Below are 14,773 nucleotides of genomic sequence, written 5' to 3'. Positions count from 1 at the left end.
GCACTGTATCAGCTCACTGCAACCTCCGCCTCCCAGGTTCCAGCAATTCTTGTGCCACAGCCTCTGCAGTAGCTGGGATTATATGTGTGCACCACCACACCAGCTAATTTTTTGTATGCTAGTGGCCAGGATTACAGGTGTGCACCACCACACCTAGCTAATTTTTTGTATCTTAGTAGCCAGGATTACAGGTGTGTGCCACCACACTGGGCTAATTTTTTGTGTCTTTAGTAGAGACTGGGTTTTGCTGTGTTGGCCAGGCTGGTTTCGAACTCCTGGCCTCAAGCGATCTTCCCGCGCTGGCCACACAAAGTGCTGGGATTACAGGTGTGAGCAACTGCACCTGGCTTACTCAGTTGTAGTTCTGTATTTAGCAGCAAACAATCAGAAAACGAAATGTAAAAATATATTATTTACAGTAGCATCCAACAAATGAAAATGAAATGGGGATAAATTTTTAAAATATACACAAGGCTTAGACATGGAAAACTACAAAATATCGCTGAGAGAACTAAAGGCAGCCCAAATAAAGAGAGCTATACCATATTTATGGATTAGAAGGCTCGTATCACTCTGCTCAGAATGCTCCCTGTGTTTCTTGAACATGCCAAACATATTTCCATGTCAAATCCATTGTACTTGCTGTTTTGTCTGCCTGGAACGCTCTCCCCAAATAGTCATATGGCCTATTCCCTTACCTTATGTCTTTGCTCAAGTATCTCTCAGTGAGTCATTCCTTGACCACCTCGTTTAAGATAGCTCTTCCTCCTGTTCTTGTTTATAAGATCTATTATTACTAACATCAGAGATTTGAAATTGGGGGGAATGGGTAATCCCCTTTCGTAAGTTCCCCCAACAGAAGGGGGAAGGACTTTGCCTTATTCATTGCCAAGTGTGTAGTAAGTGTGGTTTACCCTACTGAAACTCATGTTACTATAATGTGAATTAGCTTATAGCCAATTGTTAAAAAGTAAATGATAACACAATAATGAGGAAATCATGTTGGGTCTTTATGTGCTTTTTCCTAGTATATTATGTTTTTGGTACATGGTACACCATGTTTTGGTACACGGTACACCAAGTACATTATTACAGTTGATTGCAGCAGTATGTCCCAGAGGAATACAAAAGTGCGCATATAGAATTCATCCCTCAGCCTTGCCATTGATACAGTTTGGCCAAGGGAAGTTTATAAGGTTCTATGTAATTTTTGTGCATTTTACCCCTTCTTTCATAGTTCTGCAGTTTCAGTCTTTATATCCCTTTTCATCAAGTTACGTTCATCTTTTTTAATGGTAAAATTTGATGCTCATTATGGTTGCTTCTTTGTTAAGAATTCATGTATTTTTAATAGTGCTAGTATTTTTAGTTTTCTGAACAAAGTTGCTTATGAGTAACTACCTCAAACCTAACTTTTCTTATAAGCCTGATTATTTTTAATTTGTGATTTTGCAGAACTAAAGGGTTATTTAGGAATGTGTATATTGCATTGTACTAGAAATGCTTGTATTATCCCCAGTTACAACTAGTCTCTTAGTTGTAGCTGGCAAAAGTTCAATTTAGCTTTGATTCTGTCACCCGGGATTTTTCAGTATCAAGGAACTTCTTCCATCTCAACCGTTTCAGAAATCAAAATGAGTGGAGCTACAACTTGTGACAAAAATAATAATGGATAAAATAATTGGACTTCATCAAAATGAACTCTTGTGCATCAAAGGACATATTAAGAAAGTTAAACAACAGGCCGGGCACGATGACTCACGCCTGTAATCCCAACACTTTGGGAGGCAGAGGCGGTTGGATCACTTGAGGGCAGGAGTTTGTGACCAGCCTGACCAACATGGTAAAACCCCATCTCTACTAAAAATAAAAAAAAAAATCAGCCAAGTGTGGTAATGTGCGCCTGTAATTCTGGCTACTCGGGAGGTTGAGGCAGGAGAATCGCTTGAACCTGGGAGGCAGAGGTTGCCATGGTGAGCTGAGATTGTGCCACTGCACTGTAGCCTGGGCGGCAGAGCAAGACTATGTCTCCAAAAAAAAAAAAAAAAGTTATATGAAAAGACAGCACTTTCAAGTCACCAGCTTGACCCTCTTCCCAGTGTATTTTCCTTCCCTTTGTTCCTGCTCTGAAGCTTTTTAATAAACTTTCACTCCAGCTCTAAAAAAAGAAAAGAAGTGAAAAGACAGGGTACAGAATGGAAGAAAACATTTGCAAGTCATGTATCTGATCAAGATTAAGATTCCAAAATATATAAAGAGACTGGGCACAGTGGCTCACACCTGTAATCCCAGCACTTTGGGAGACTGAGGTGAGTGGATCACCTGAGGTCGGGCGTTCGAGACCAGCCTGACCAACATGGAGAAACCCCGTCTCTACTAAAAAAAAAAAAAAAAAATCAGCCGGGCATGGTGGTGCATACCTGTAATCCCAGCTACTCGGGAGGCTGAGGCAGGAGAATTGCTTGAACCCAGGAGGCGGAGGTTTCAGTGAGCTGAGATCACAGCATTGCACTCCAGTCTGGCCAACAAGAATGAAAGTCTGTCTTGAAAAAAAGAAAAGGGCCGGGCGCGGTGGCTCAAGCCTGTAATCCCAGCACTTTGGGAGGCCGAGACGGGCGGATCACGAGGTCAGGAGATCGAGACCATCCTGGCTAACCCAGTGAAACCCCGTCTCTACTAAAAAAAAAAATACAAAAAACGAGCCAGGCGAGGTGGTGGGCGCCTGTAGTCCCAGCTACTCGGGAGGCTGAGGCAGGAGAATGGTGTAAACCTGGGAGGCGGAGCTTGCAGTGAGCTGAGATCCGGCCACTGCACTCCAGCCTGGGCGACAGAGCGAGACTCCATCTCAAAAAAAAAAAAAAAAAAAAAAGAAAATAAAAGAAAAGGGGGGCAAATGGGCCCGATGCGGTAGCTCACGCCTGTAATCCCAGCACTTTGGGAGACTGAGGGGGATGGATCACCTGAGGCCAGAAGTTTGAGACCAGCGTGTCCAACATGATGAAACCCCATCTTTACTAAAAATACAAAAAAAATTACCTGAGTCTGGTGGCGGTCACCTGTAATCCCTGCTACTTGGGAGGCTGAGGCTGTAGTGAGCCGAGATTACACCATTGTACTCCAGCCTGGGCAACAAGAGCAAAACTCCATCTCAAAAAAAATGGGCAAAGGACTTTTAGAGTTCAGAGACACACAAGTGATCAACAAACACATGGAAAGTTCTCAGCATCATTAGTCATTAAAGAAATACACATTAAAAAACCACAGTGAGGTATCATTTCATACCCACTAGGATGGCTGTTTAAAAACACAAAAGGAAAGTAACAAGTATGAGTGAGGACGTGGAGAAATTGGAGCCCTTATACATTGCTTGTGTGAATGTAAAATGGTACAACCACCATGGCAATTCCTTAAAAAGTTAAACCTAGATTTCACATATGACTTAGCAGTTCCACCTGTTGTATATGCCCCAAAGAATTGAAAACAAATACTCAAATACATGTATATGCATATTCATAACAGCTCTATTCATAAAAGCCAAAAGGTGGAAACAATTTAGATTTCCATCAGGAGATGGTTGGATAGACAAATTATGGTGGATGCGTACAATAGAATATTATTCAGTCATAAAAACAGTATATAATACATGCTGCATAATATGGACGGACCTTAAACATGCTAAGTGAAAGAAGCCAGACACAAAAGCTCACATGTTGTTTGCTTCTATTTCATGAAGTATCCAAAATAGGTAAATCCATAGAGACAGAATACAGATTGGTGGTTTCCAGGGACTGGAGGGGAGGGGAGAATGGGAAGCAACTGCTGAATGTATGTGAGATCGTTTTGAGGTGATGAAAACATTTTGCAACTAGAGGTGGTGGTTACACAACGTTATGAATTGTTCACTTTCTTTTTTCTTTTTTTTTTTGTTCACTTTAAAATGGTCAATTTACTTTAAATTTTACCTCAAAAAAAAAAAAAAAAAAAAAAAAACAGAACTTAGTGTAGGTTAAAAGCATGCATGGTATGAATCAGACATGATACTGAATCCTGGTTCTGCCACCTGTTAATCCTGCAACTTTAAATTACCTTGAACTCCCTGTTTTATAAAATAGGCATATTGGTAATATCTCAGGATTTTTATGAAGAGTGAGGCAGTATATGTGAAATGCTTAGCACTCTTAGTAATTACCTAGTAAATACGGGTGTTACTGCTGTTATTGCTGCTGCTGCTATTATTATTATGACGGATTTTCACTCTTGTTGCCCAGGCTGGAGTGCAATGGTGCAATCTCACTGCAACCTCTGCCTTCCAAGTTCAAGCGATTCTCCTGCCTCAGCCTCCCTAGTGGCTAGGATTACAGGCGCCTGCCACCATGCCTGGCCAATTTTTGTATATTTAGTAAAATCGGGGTTTTTTTTTTAACCAGTTGGCCAGGTTGGGCTGGAACTCCTGACCTCAGGTGATCTGCCCGCCTCAGTCTCCCAAAGTGCTGAGATTACAGGTGTGGGCCACCGCACCCAGCCTTGCTGCTGTTACTTTTTATTTTATTCCTCATTTGCAGAAAGGAAATAATATGAACTAGGATTATCCTGAGGTTTTAATGAGTTAATCCATGCAAAGAGATCTAACAGTGCACGCACATTGTAAAATGTTAACTACGCTTACTATTATTACACAAAAGCATCTTTAGAGGAAACTTTCACATTCAACATTTTCACATCTGCATACAGATAAAGAAATAAATACCCATATTGGAAAATGACCTTTTCAAAATGTATACTGTTAGTGACAAAGCTGAGACTAGAACCTGGTCTCGAAATCCAGTGCTTAAGCGGCATTAAAACGATATAGGTATATGATTATTTCCTCTCCTGGTAGGTGGAAAACACTTGATTTTCACTTGTTAAAAACCCCAGAAATTGATCATTTAGCTATAAATGATGGTTTGGTTATTTGGTTGGTTATTTCTGCCTGCATTAATTACTGTGTAGTGGTAAGTCATCAGAAGCCAAGCTCTGGAAAACTGATTGTTTAGAGTGGCTAGAGGTTGCAGTTACTTCTCTTGCCACTGGATGGTGCTTCTGCAACATCATTAAGGCAAATAATGTAGCTGATACTGTTTTTCTCTTGAGCAGCTAAAAATTGAAATACTCATGAGCTGGGCCCTGAGAATCTGTAAAAAGTGAGAATTTCCTTTAGTGTGTTTTTACATAAGCAAAACCAAAAAAGGAATCACTGTTTGGATCAAACCCTGTGATTTCTGTGCTAATTTAGCAAATGATAATGTTGCAGGAGAGTCTTGATTATTCTGACAGAATTTCAGAGGGTGGTAGGTTTTTCTAGCATCTCTTATTAGCTGAGCTACTGACTTTCTTCTCATCTCTCAATTTTATAAGCTTTTCCACACTGTTCATCTTTACTTTAACCTGCACACACACCCCTCCCCCAAGACAGAGTCTTGTGAGTCTTGCTCTGTCGCCCAGGCTGGAGTACAGTGCTATGATCTTGGCTCACTGCAACCTCTGCCTTCCGGGTTCAAGTGATTCTCAAGTGATTCTCCTTTCTTAGCCTCCTGAGCGGCTGGAATTACAGGCGCCTGCCACTGCACCCAGCTAATTTTTGTATTTGTAGTAGAGACCCGGTTTCACCGTGTTGGCAAGACTGGTCTCAAACTCCTGACCTCGTGATCCGCGCACTTGGGCCCCCCAAAGTGCTGGGATTACAGTCATGAGCCACCACGTCTGGTGTACGTTCAGTTTTTCTTAGGTGTTTGCATGTAGATACATATGGTGGGGGAGGGTGGAAAGTACACACTAATGAAATCATGGTATTTACTTGAAAAAAGTTTAGCGCTATGAAAGTTGTGTTTGAATGTGATTACAGGAGAAAGACTGGAGGGAATAAGACTGGAGAGGTGGCTTGGGGCCATGCTCAGAAATATATTTATTCCTAGACAGTGATGATTGAGGCCAGGCCTGATGGCTCATGCCTGTAATCCCAGCACTTTGGGAGGCCAGGGTGGGTGGATCACTTGAGGTCAGGAGTTTGAGACCAGCCTGGCCAAAATGGTGAAACCCTGTCTTTACTAGAAACAAAAATTAGCCGGGCATGGTGGTAGGTTCCTGTAATCCCAGCTACTTGGGAGTCTGAGGCAGGAGAATCGCTTGAACCCAGGAGGCAGAGGTTGGAGTGAGCGGAGATTGCGCCACTGCACTCCAGCCTGGGCGACAGAGTGAGACTCCGTCTCAAAAAAAAAAGAGTGATGGATTGAAATGAAGTGGTTAAGCAGTGGAGAGAATGCATTTGTAAACATACCTCCTCCTCTGTTAGCCTAATTTTTATTTCTGTTAATAGGTACAGATTTTTAGAAGTCATATTACTTCAGAGCTGTGACAGTGAAGCAGCAACTGCAACAACAGATTCTTGCCCCATATGCACCTGCGCCTTACCTTTCCCAAACATTTTTAGACTTTTTCTTCTGTTATTCAACTCCATATTCTCTAGTCATATGTTTCTAAACTTTACAAAAATCTAGTCTTAGAAACACTCTTCTTGTTATGGAAGATGGGAATTTAATACTCTTACACCACCAGATATTCCTGGCACCTTTTCCTTCATCATTTCAATTAGTAATAACAAGTATTTTGGTTAACTGCTAAGCCAAATAGTGTACTATAATTGCATTTTCTTTTTCGTATAACTTTTTGTTTTTATTGTAGTTTACAGTTTGTTGTTACATTTGCATAGATTTCAAGGCACTGTCTCTTCTTTATCTCATGTAGAATTGTCAGATCCTTTTGTTTTTCATATAAATTCTAATACTGTTTCCTCCTTCCCACTCCCAGGAAACATCCCCCCTGGAACTTTTCTATTCTGAACTGGTTGCTCTCTAGGCCAATTTTGTCTACCCTTTACTTCACACTGTTGAATGGATTTCATTTCTTCTTCTTTGTTGGTTTGGTAAAGCAATTTCTTAGTGCTATCTTAGAAAGGATGCATGGGAGGTAAATATTTTGAGATCTTTATGTCTGGGAATGCCTTTCATTTGGTTTCGACTGGATATAGGTTGAAAGTATTATTAAAAGATACTGTCCTTTTGTCTTCTGGATTTTAGTGTTATTGAGAAGTTGAGAGTTGATCTTTTAATGTGGCTTAGTTTGTTTCTCTGCATGCTTTTATAAACTATTTCTGGTATTCTGAAATTTCATTGTGATGTACTTTGGTGTAAGTTTTATGCTCATTGTTCATTATGCTAGGTTCTTGGTGGGTTTTTCAGTGTAGAAGTAGATTCTTTTAGTTCTGTTTTGTTGTCTAATTTTTTTTGATTATTTTCTATATGTCACTTTCTCTGTGCCTTTTCAAACTTCTGTTAGATGTCAGACGTCCTGGTTTGCTTTTCTAATTTATTATGTCTCACATTGCCTCTATTAACTTTTTTTTTTTCCTTGTTTTGATATCTGGCCGGATGCAGTGGCTCACGTTTATAATCCCAGCAGTTTGGGGGGCCAGGGAGGGCAGATCACATAAGGCCAGGAGTTCCAGACCAGCCTCTCCAACATGGTGAAACCCCCCTCTACTAAAAATACAAAAGTTAACTGGGTGTGGTGGCACATGCCTGTAGTCCCAGCTGCTCCCGGGGCTGTAGCAGAAGAATGGCTTGAACCTGAGAGGTGGAGGTTGCAGTGAGTCGAGATCATGCCACTGCACTCAAGCCTGGGCAACAGGGAGACCCTGCTCCCAAAAAAAAAAAAAAGTTTTAATATCTCATTGGAGCCTTTGGCCTGAGGCTGTAAAAAGCTGATAGGTAGCAGAGTAGAAAAGGGCGAGGCTTGTCAAGTGATGTTTCAACTTAAGGGTGAAACATTTTTCTCAGGGACTCCTTAATTTCTCCAGAAAACACCATTTATCTGTTTATTCGACAGATATTTGTTGAATTGCCTGCTAAATGTCAGGTATTGTTCTGGGTGTGGGGAATTGAACTCAACAGATAAAAATCTCTACCCTTTTGAGTCTCACATTTTGGCAATGAGAGATGGATAATAACAGAAATAAGGACATGTTAAAGTTTAAAAGTCAGGAAGAAGGTTAGAAGTGTTACCAGACAATGGGTGGGGAACATGGAGAAATACTGCAACTTAGGGTAGCTAGGGGAAAGAGCCATGATGGATGAGAAAGGTGGTCAGAGGTTAGGGGAATAGTACCTTTATGGAAAGGTAGTGAGAGGCGAACCTGGCTGTCTTGTGCATAGAGCAACAAAAGGGAAGTCAATACAGTTAGCTAGATCAGAGTGAGATGATGTAGAAAATGCTGAGGGCAGGGTAGAAAGGGGGAGGTGGGAGAATATGTAGGGCCTTATTTATGGATTTAAAGAGTTTTCTTTTAGTGTTTGTGAGAGATGGGATAGAGATAACTAATAAGCAGTTGGGTATCTTGGGTTTGGAGTTCAGGGGAGAGTTGAGATGAGAGATCATCAGTGTGTATGTGGAATTTAACACCACGAAACTAGGAAATGCGTCAAGATAGAAAATAGAAGTCCACTTCAATTTTTAGGGGTCAGAGAGATGAGGAGAAACCAGCAATGAAGATTGATGAGTGGCTAGAAAGGTAGGAAAGTCAGGAGTTTTCATGCAGAAAAGAGTGAAGAACTCCTTCATCTATAGCTAGTAAGATCAGATGAGGACCGGGCGCGGTGGCTCATTCCTGTAATCCCAGAACTTTGGGAGGCCGAGGTGAGTGGATCGCCTGAGGTCAGGAGTTCGAGACCAGCCTGGCCAACATGGTGAAACCCTGACTTTACTAAAAATACAGAAGTTAGCCGTGTATGGTGGTGTGTGCCTGTAGTCCCAGCTTCTCAGGAGACTGAGGCAGGAGAATTGCTTGAACTTGGAAGGCAGAGGTTGCAGTGAGCTGAGATGGTGCCACTCCATTCCAGCCTGGGTGAAAGAGTGAGACTCCGTCTCAGAAAAAAAGAAAAGAAAAGGAAAAAAAAAAAAGATCAGACGAGGACTTAGAAATGATCATTGGATTTGGGAACACGGCAATCATTGACCATAGTGAGAGCTGTGTGTGTGTGTGTGTGTGTGTGTGTGTGTGTTTGGAAAGGATTCAAGAGGTGGGAGGAGAGAAAACTAGAAACAGCACATATAGGTAACTTTCAAGAAGTTTGATAAAAACAAAAAGTGAAATGGAGAGGAAACTCAGTGAGGAAGGATCCTTAACCTCCAAATTTAAGAGGTTTAGTAGTAGAGTCTAGTAGTTGTGATTATTGACTAGATGAAATGTGAGGGAAACTCAGGAAGTCCAAAATGAGGCTTCTATCTTGACCAGTTAGATTAAGTAGGTACCTGAAAACAGCCCAAATTCTTAGACATTTTCCAGCGATGCCTAGTTTCCATCCCGGGGGGTTTAGAGCTTTCAGATTGTATCCTTATTTCATCTTTCTTCAGGCAAGTTTCCTGAAATAGTATCAGTTGTCACACTTGTCGTTAAGATTAATTAATAAATTGTATGCCCAGCTGAAGTTGTTGGTCATGTTCAGAGTTAGTCTAGACAGCCGGGTCATTTTAGGATGATTTTCTGAGAAATTCTTAAAGAAAAACATAATATGGGCTGTAGAAATAGGGTTAGGTTAAATGGTGGGTAAATGGCCCTTTTTTCTTTTGATTGTGTATGAGAAACATAATAGGGGCAAGCTGAAATATTTTGGCTGATTGAAAAGCAGACTGGCTCAAATTAAGAGAGGAGCAATAAGGTAAACCCAAGAGTTTGAAGGAATGGGGTATTATTGTAGATTCTGGGGATAACAGGTTTTGTTGAAGGTTGGTGTTAAACCATTTCTTGTTGAGAGGTTAGTTATGAAAAATGAGATGCAGAGTAGAGCGAAGTTATGAATGATTTTGTTTCTTCCTTTTATATGGTGAACATTTCTCTACCCCAGGACCTCTTTGCAGAAGTTTATGGGCAAGGACTTTGTTTTCTTTTTTCTTCCCTGGATCCCCAGAATATTTGGATCAAAAATAATTATTTCCCTGGAGAAATCTGTGAAGTCTGTATTTGAAATTTTAATTATTGGTATATACTATAACCCATCTGCCATGGAAAGATATCAGCAATAAGGATCAAACCAATATTCTTTAGAAACACACAACAGGTTTTAATTATCTCATATATATACATACACACACATATATATATAGATTTAAGACTGCAGCACATATTTTCTTCCGAAGTTTGAGTTACCTTTAGGTCTGTTTATGTGTTTTAGACAGATTGCTTCATTAAATGTTCACTTATCAGTTGAGGTTTGCATAGATACCTCTCTTGTGTTTGTTCCACAGGAGCAAAACTGAATCTTGAAAGACAAATGAAGTTTACCAGGAAAAGAAAACTGGGATGAGGAGAGGATTTAGGAAGTAGCATATGCTAAGCAAGAGACATGAGAAAACATGATGATCAGGGATGTCATGTAGACTGAAGACTTCCATACTAAGAGGCATTTTCACAATTTTATCCTGAAAGCATAGAGAAAACAAATCAATTTGTCATTTTCAAAAACTTACTCTGACTGTAATCTCAATAAAAGGACAGCTTTTAAAGTCAAGCTTTATGAAAAATTTACTACCTTGTTTTTGTTTTTCTCATGTTTTTCTGAATATTTATTTTGAGACAGGGTGTTACTCTCTTGCTCAGGCTGGAGTGCAGTGGCATGATCACAGCTCACTGCAGCCTCAACATCCTGGACTCAGGTGATCCTCCCACCACAGCCTCCCAAGTAGCTGGGACTACAGGTGTGCACCACCATGCCTGGCTAATTTTTTTGTAGAGATGAGGTTTTGCCATGTTGCTCAGGCTGGTCTTGAACTCCTGGACTCAAGCGATCCTCTTACGTTGGCCTGCTAAAGTGCTAGGATTATAGGCATGAGCCACCACACCCAGCCTTTTTCCTTACTTTAAAAAAAAAAAAAAAGCCCCCTTATTTTATCTATTTCATGTCATGTCATTTCATGTCATGTCATTTCATGTCATGTCATGTCATTTCTTTCATTCTATATTTTTGAGACAGTTTCATTCTTGTCACCCAGGCTGGAGTACAGTGGCAGGGTCTTGACTCACTGCAACCTCCGCCTCCCAGGTTCAAGCAATTTCCCTGTTTCAGCCTCCCGAGTAGCTGGGATTACAGGCGCCCACCACCACGCCTGGCTAATTTTTGTATTTTTAGTGGAGATGGGGTTTCACCATGTTGGCTAGGCAGGTCTCAAACTCCTGACCTCAGGTGACCCTCCTGCCTCGGCCTCTGAATGTGCTGAGATTATAGGTGTGAGCCACTGCGCCTGGCCATATTTATTTATTATGTGTTTTTTTGAGATATAGGCTTGCGCTGTTGCCCAGGCTGGAGTGCAGTGGTGCAATCTTGGCTCACTGCAGCCTCCACCTCCTGGGTTCAAGCGATTCTCATGCCTCAGCCTCCCGAGTAGCTGGGATTACAGGCACGTGCCACCATGCCTGGCTAATTTTTGTATTTTTAGTAGAGATGGAGTTTCACCACATTGGCCAGGCTAGTCTTGAACTCCTGACTTGAAGTGATACCCCCGCCTCAGCCACCCAAGGTGCTGGGATAACAGGCGTGAACCACTGTGCCCGGCCCCCCTTAGTAATTTTAATCCTGTTAAGTAATTACTGTATCTGAAAATTTGGGGGTTCAGTTTTCTTTGTTGACTTACTCAAAGTGGGTAAATTTTATGTGGCATTTAATATTTCTTAATTTTGTATTGTTAGCTAGTATTAAGTAGAGTTTTATTTGTGGGAATCCTATAGGATCTGAAGAATTTGTACCTTCAGAAAGTTTTTACATTTACTGTTAATAGCCAAGGATCATTTTTTATGTATTCGGATCGTCAAATCTGAACCGTGAAGCCTGGTATCCGAAGCTTACTTATGATCACCCTTTGCCAGTGAATAGTTGTGTTTTGTTTTTTTCCCTTGGCAGCTCTCACTAAGATTGTAGTCTTTTCTAGGTTTCAGGCAAAGAAGGTCTTGGTTCCAGTTGCTTAAAGTCTCCAGACCTAGACCTTTCATCGTGTTCTCAGTATGGCTGTGAAAAATGTAAGCTCAGGCCGGGCGCGGTGGCTCACGCCTGTAATCCCAGCACTTTAGGAGTCCGAGGCAGGTGGATCACGAGGTCAGGAGATCGGGACCATCCTGGCTAACACGGTGAAACCCGGTCTCTACTAAAAATACAAAAAATTAGCCAGGCGTGGTGTCAGATGCCTGTAGTCCCAGCTAGTCAGGAGGCTGAGGCAGGAGAATGGCGTGAACCCATGAGGAGGAGGTTGCAGTAAGCCGAGATAGCACCACTGCACTCCTGGGTGACAGAGCAAGACTCCATCTCAAAGAAAAAAAGCAAGCTCAGGTTGGATGCAGTGGCTCACGCCTGTAATCCCGGCATCTTGGGAGCCTGTGGCAGGAGGATCACTTGAGCCCAGGAGTTGGAGCACCAGCCTGGGCAACGTAGCGGGATGTCGTCTCTACAAAAAATACAAGAATTAGCTGGGCAGGGTGGCACATACCTGTAGTCCCAGCTACTCAGGAGGCTGAGATGGGAGGATCACCTGAGCCCGGGAGGTCGAGGCTGCAGTGAGCCATGACCGTGACACTGCACTCTATCCTGGGCAACAGAACGACAGCCTGTCTCCATAAAACAAAACAAAACAAAAAGCAAGCTCTTTGGTTATGTTCTCTACAGCCCTGCCACTGCCAAAGTGCAAGTAAAGCCTTTTTATCTGCTCTGGTTTTCGGTTCCGTCTTTATTTCTGGCGTACAGCAGTTTCTCTTGAAGAAATTTATTGACAGTGTGCTTGATATATGAAAAATTTCTGAATGTTTTGTAGTGAAATAAGTTTCAGTTTATTGGGAGTGCTCTATTGCTGGGATTGGATAACTCAAATTTGTCTGCAAATTTATTTAATATTCCTTTTATAAACAGATGTTAGCCCTTTCTTTCACTTTGCTTTTTGCTATCTTTTTACTCCACTTATTGCCTTCAAGTCAAATGGACTATCGCTGTCATTCATAAGATGATACAGTCACAGAGCAGCTTCAGAATTCTCGTGTAGAAAGTGTAAGGATGCATGCCAGAACTTCAGAGTATTTTTGTGGCGTCCTTGCCATGGTGGGTGGGTGGGTGGATGGATGGATGAATGAATGGATGGATGAATGGATGGATGAATGAACCTTCTAGTAATGCTTAGTTTGCAGCTTATACCTTTTTCTGGATTGACCCTGTTTTGAAGGTACCTTTTTCTTTCTCTAATAACTTCTTTTCAACTCTGTCAAGTAAGCCCTATAGGACACTGCTGTTGGAAACTTGGCTTTTTGATCTTTGAAACATACTTTAAGAATTACTGACTGAACCTACTCTTTTGGTATTTGACCCCTTGTGAAACAATGCTTGCATTTTGTTACAGTTTTATTTCCTAATGTGAACTTTTAATATAATACTATGAATTTCTTTCTAAAACACTGCTTTAGCTATATTCTACAAAATTTGATATTATGTTCTCTTTTTAATTCATTTCAGAAATTTTCTAATTTTCACTATAATTTCTTTTTTGATCCATGAATTTCCAGATATTTGGGAGTTTTCCCAGATGTGTTTCTGTTACTGATTTCTAGTTCATTTTGTTGCAGACAGAAAGCATACTTTGGGCTGGGTGCAGTGACTCACGTCCGTAATCCTAGCACCTTGGGAGGCCAAGGCCAGTGGGTCACTTTGAGCGTTTGAGACCAGCCTGGCCAACATGGCGAGACCCCGTCCTACAAAAAGATGCAAAACTTAGCTAGGCATGGTGGCTCGTGCCTGTGGTCTTAGCTACTTGGAAGGCTGAGGTAAGAGGATCACTTAAGCCGGGAAGTGGAGGTTACAGTGAGCTGAGATCATGCCACTGCACTCTAGCCTGGGTGAAAGAACGAGACCTTGTCTCAAAAAAAAAAAACAAAAACAGAAAGTGAAAACATACTTTGTATGACCTCAATACTCTGTTTGTTTGTTTGTTTTGTTTGTTTGTTTGTTTTTGAGACGGAGTCTCGCTCTGTCGCCCAGGCTGGAGTGCAATGGTGCGATCTCAGCTTACTGCATCCTCTGCCTCACAGGTTCAAGTGATTTCTCCTGCCTCAGCCTCCCGAGTAGCTGGGATTGCAAGCGTGCACTACTACACCCAGCTAATTTTTGTATTTTTAGTAGAGACGGGATTTCACCACGTTAGCCAGACTGGTCTTGAACTCCTGACCTCAGGTGATCCACCTGCCTTGGCCTCCCAAAGTGCTGGGATTACAGGCGTGAGCCACTGTGCCCGGTGACTTCAATACTGTTAAATGTGTTGAAACTTCTTTTACGACCCTTATGTTTTCTCTTGGTACATGTTCAGTTTGCACTTGAAAATGGTATGTATTCTGTTCCTGATGGATGGAGATTATGTCAAATTGGTTAATGTAGTGTGGTTTAAGTCTTCTGTATCATTATTGATTTTTCTGTCTACTTAAAAAAAATCTGTTTTTCAGGGAAGGGATGTTGAAGTCTCCAACTATAATTGTAGGTTTATGTATTTCTCTTTGCAGTTCTATTAATTTTTGCTTCATGCTAAATATTTGTATTTTTATCCCTTCCTAAAGAATAGACTGCTTTATCATTACGAAATGGTAGTTTTCCTTTGTTCTGCAAGTTAGCGAACTCAATATTTTCCCCCCACTAGGAACCTTTTTATTCTTATGCATTAG

General features: G+C 41.3%; 1 protein-coding gene across 1 annotated transcript in view; it reads left to right on the top strand.

Moving 5' to 3' along the window:
* RAB10 (RAB10, member RAS oncogene family) overlaps window positions 1-14,773 on the top strand; it is a 106,851-nt gene that overhangs the window by 49,352 nt on the left and 42,726 nt on the right. The window lies entirely within an intron of this gene.

The sequence above is a fragment of the Macaca thibetana genome, chromosome 13, assembly GCF_024542745.1.
Source record: "Macaca thibetana thibetana isolate TM-01 chromosome 13, ASM2454274v1, whole genome shotgun sequence".
NCBI lineage: Eukaryota > Metazoa > Chordata > Mammalia > Primates > Cercopithecidae > Macaca > Macaca thibetana.
Note: the sequence above shows the minus strand (reverse complement) of the source record. Positions and strands in the feature narration are given on the sequence as shown.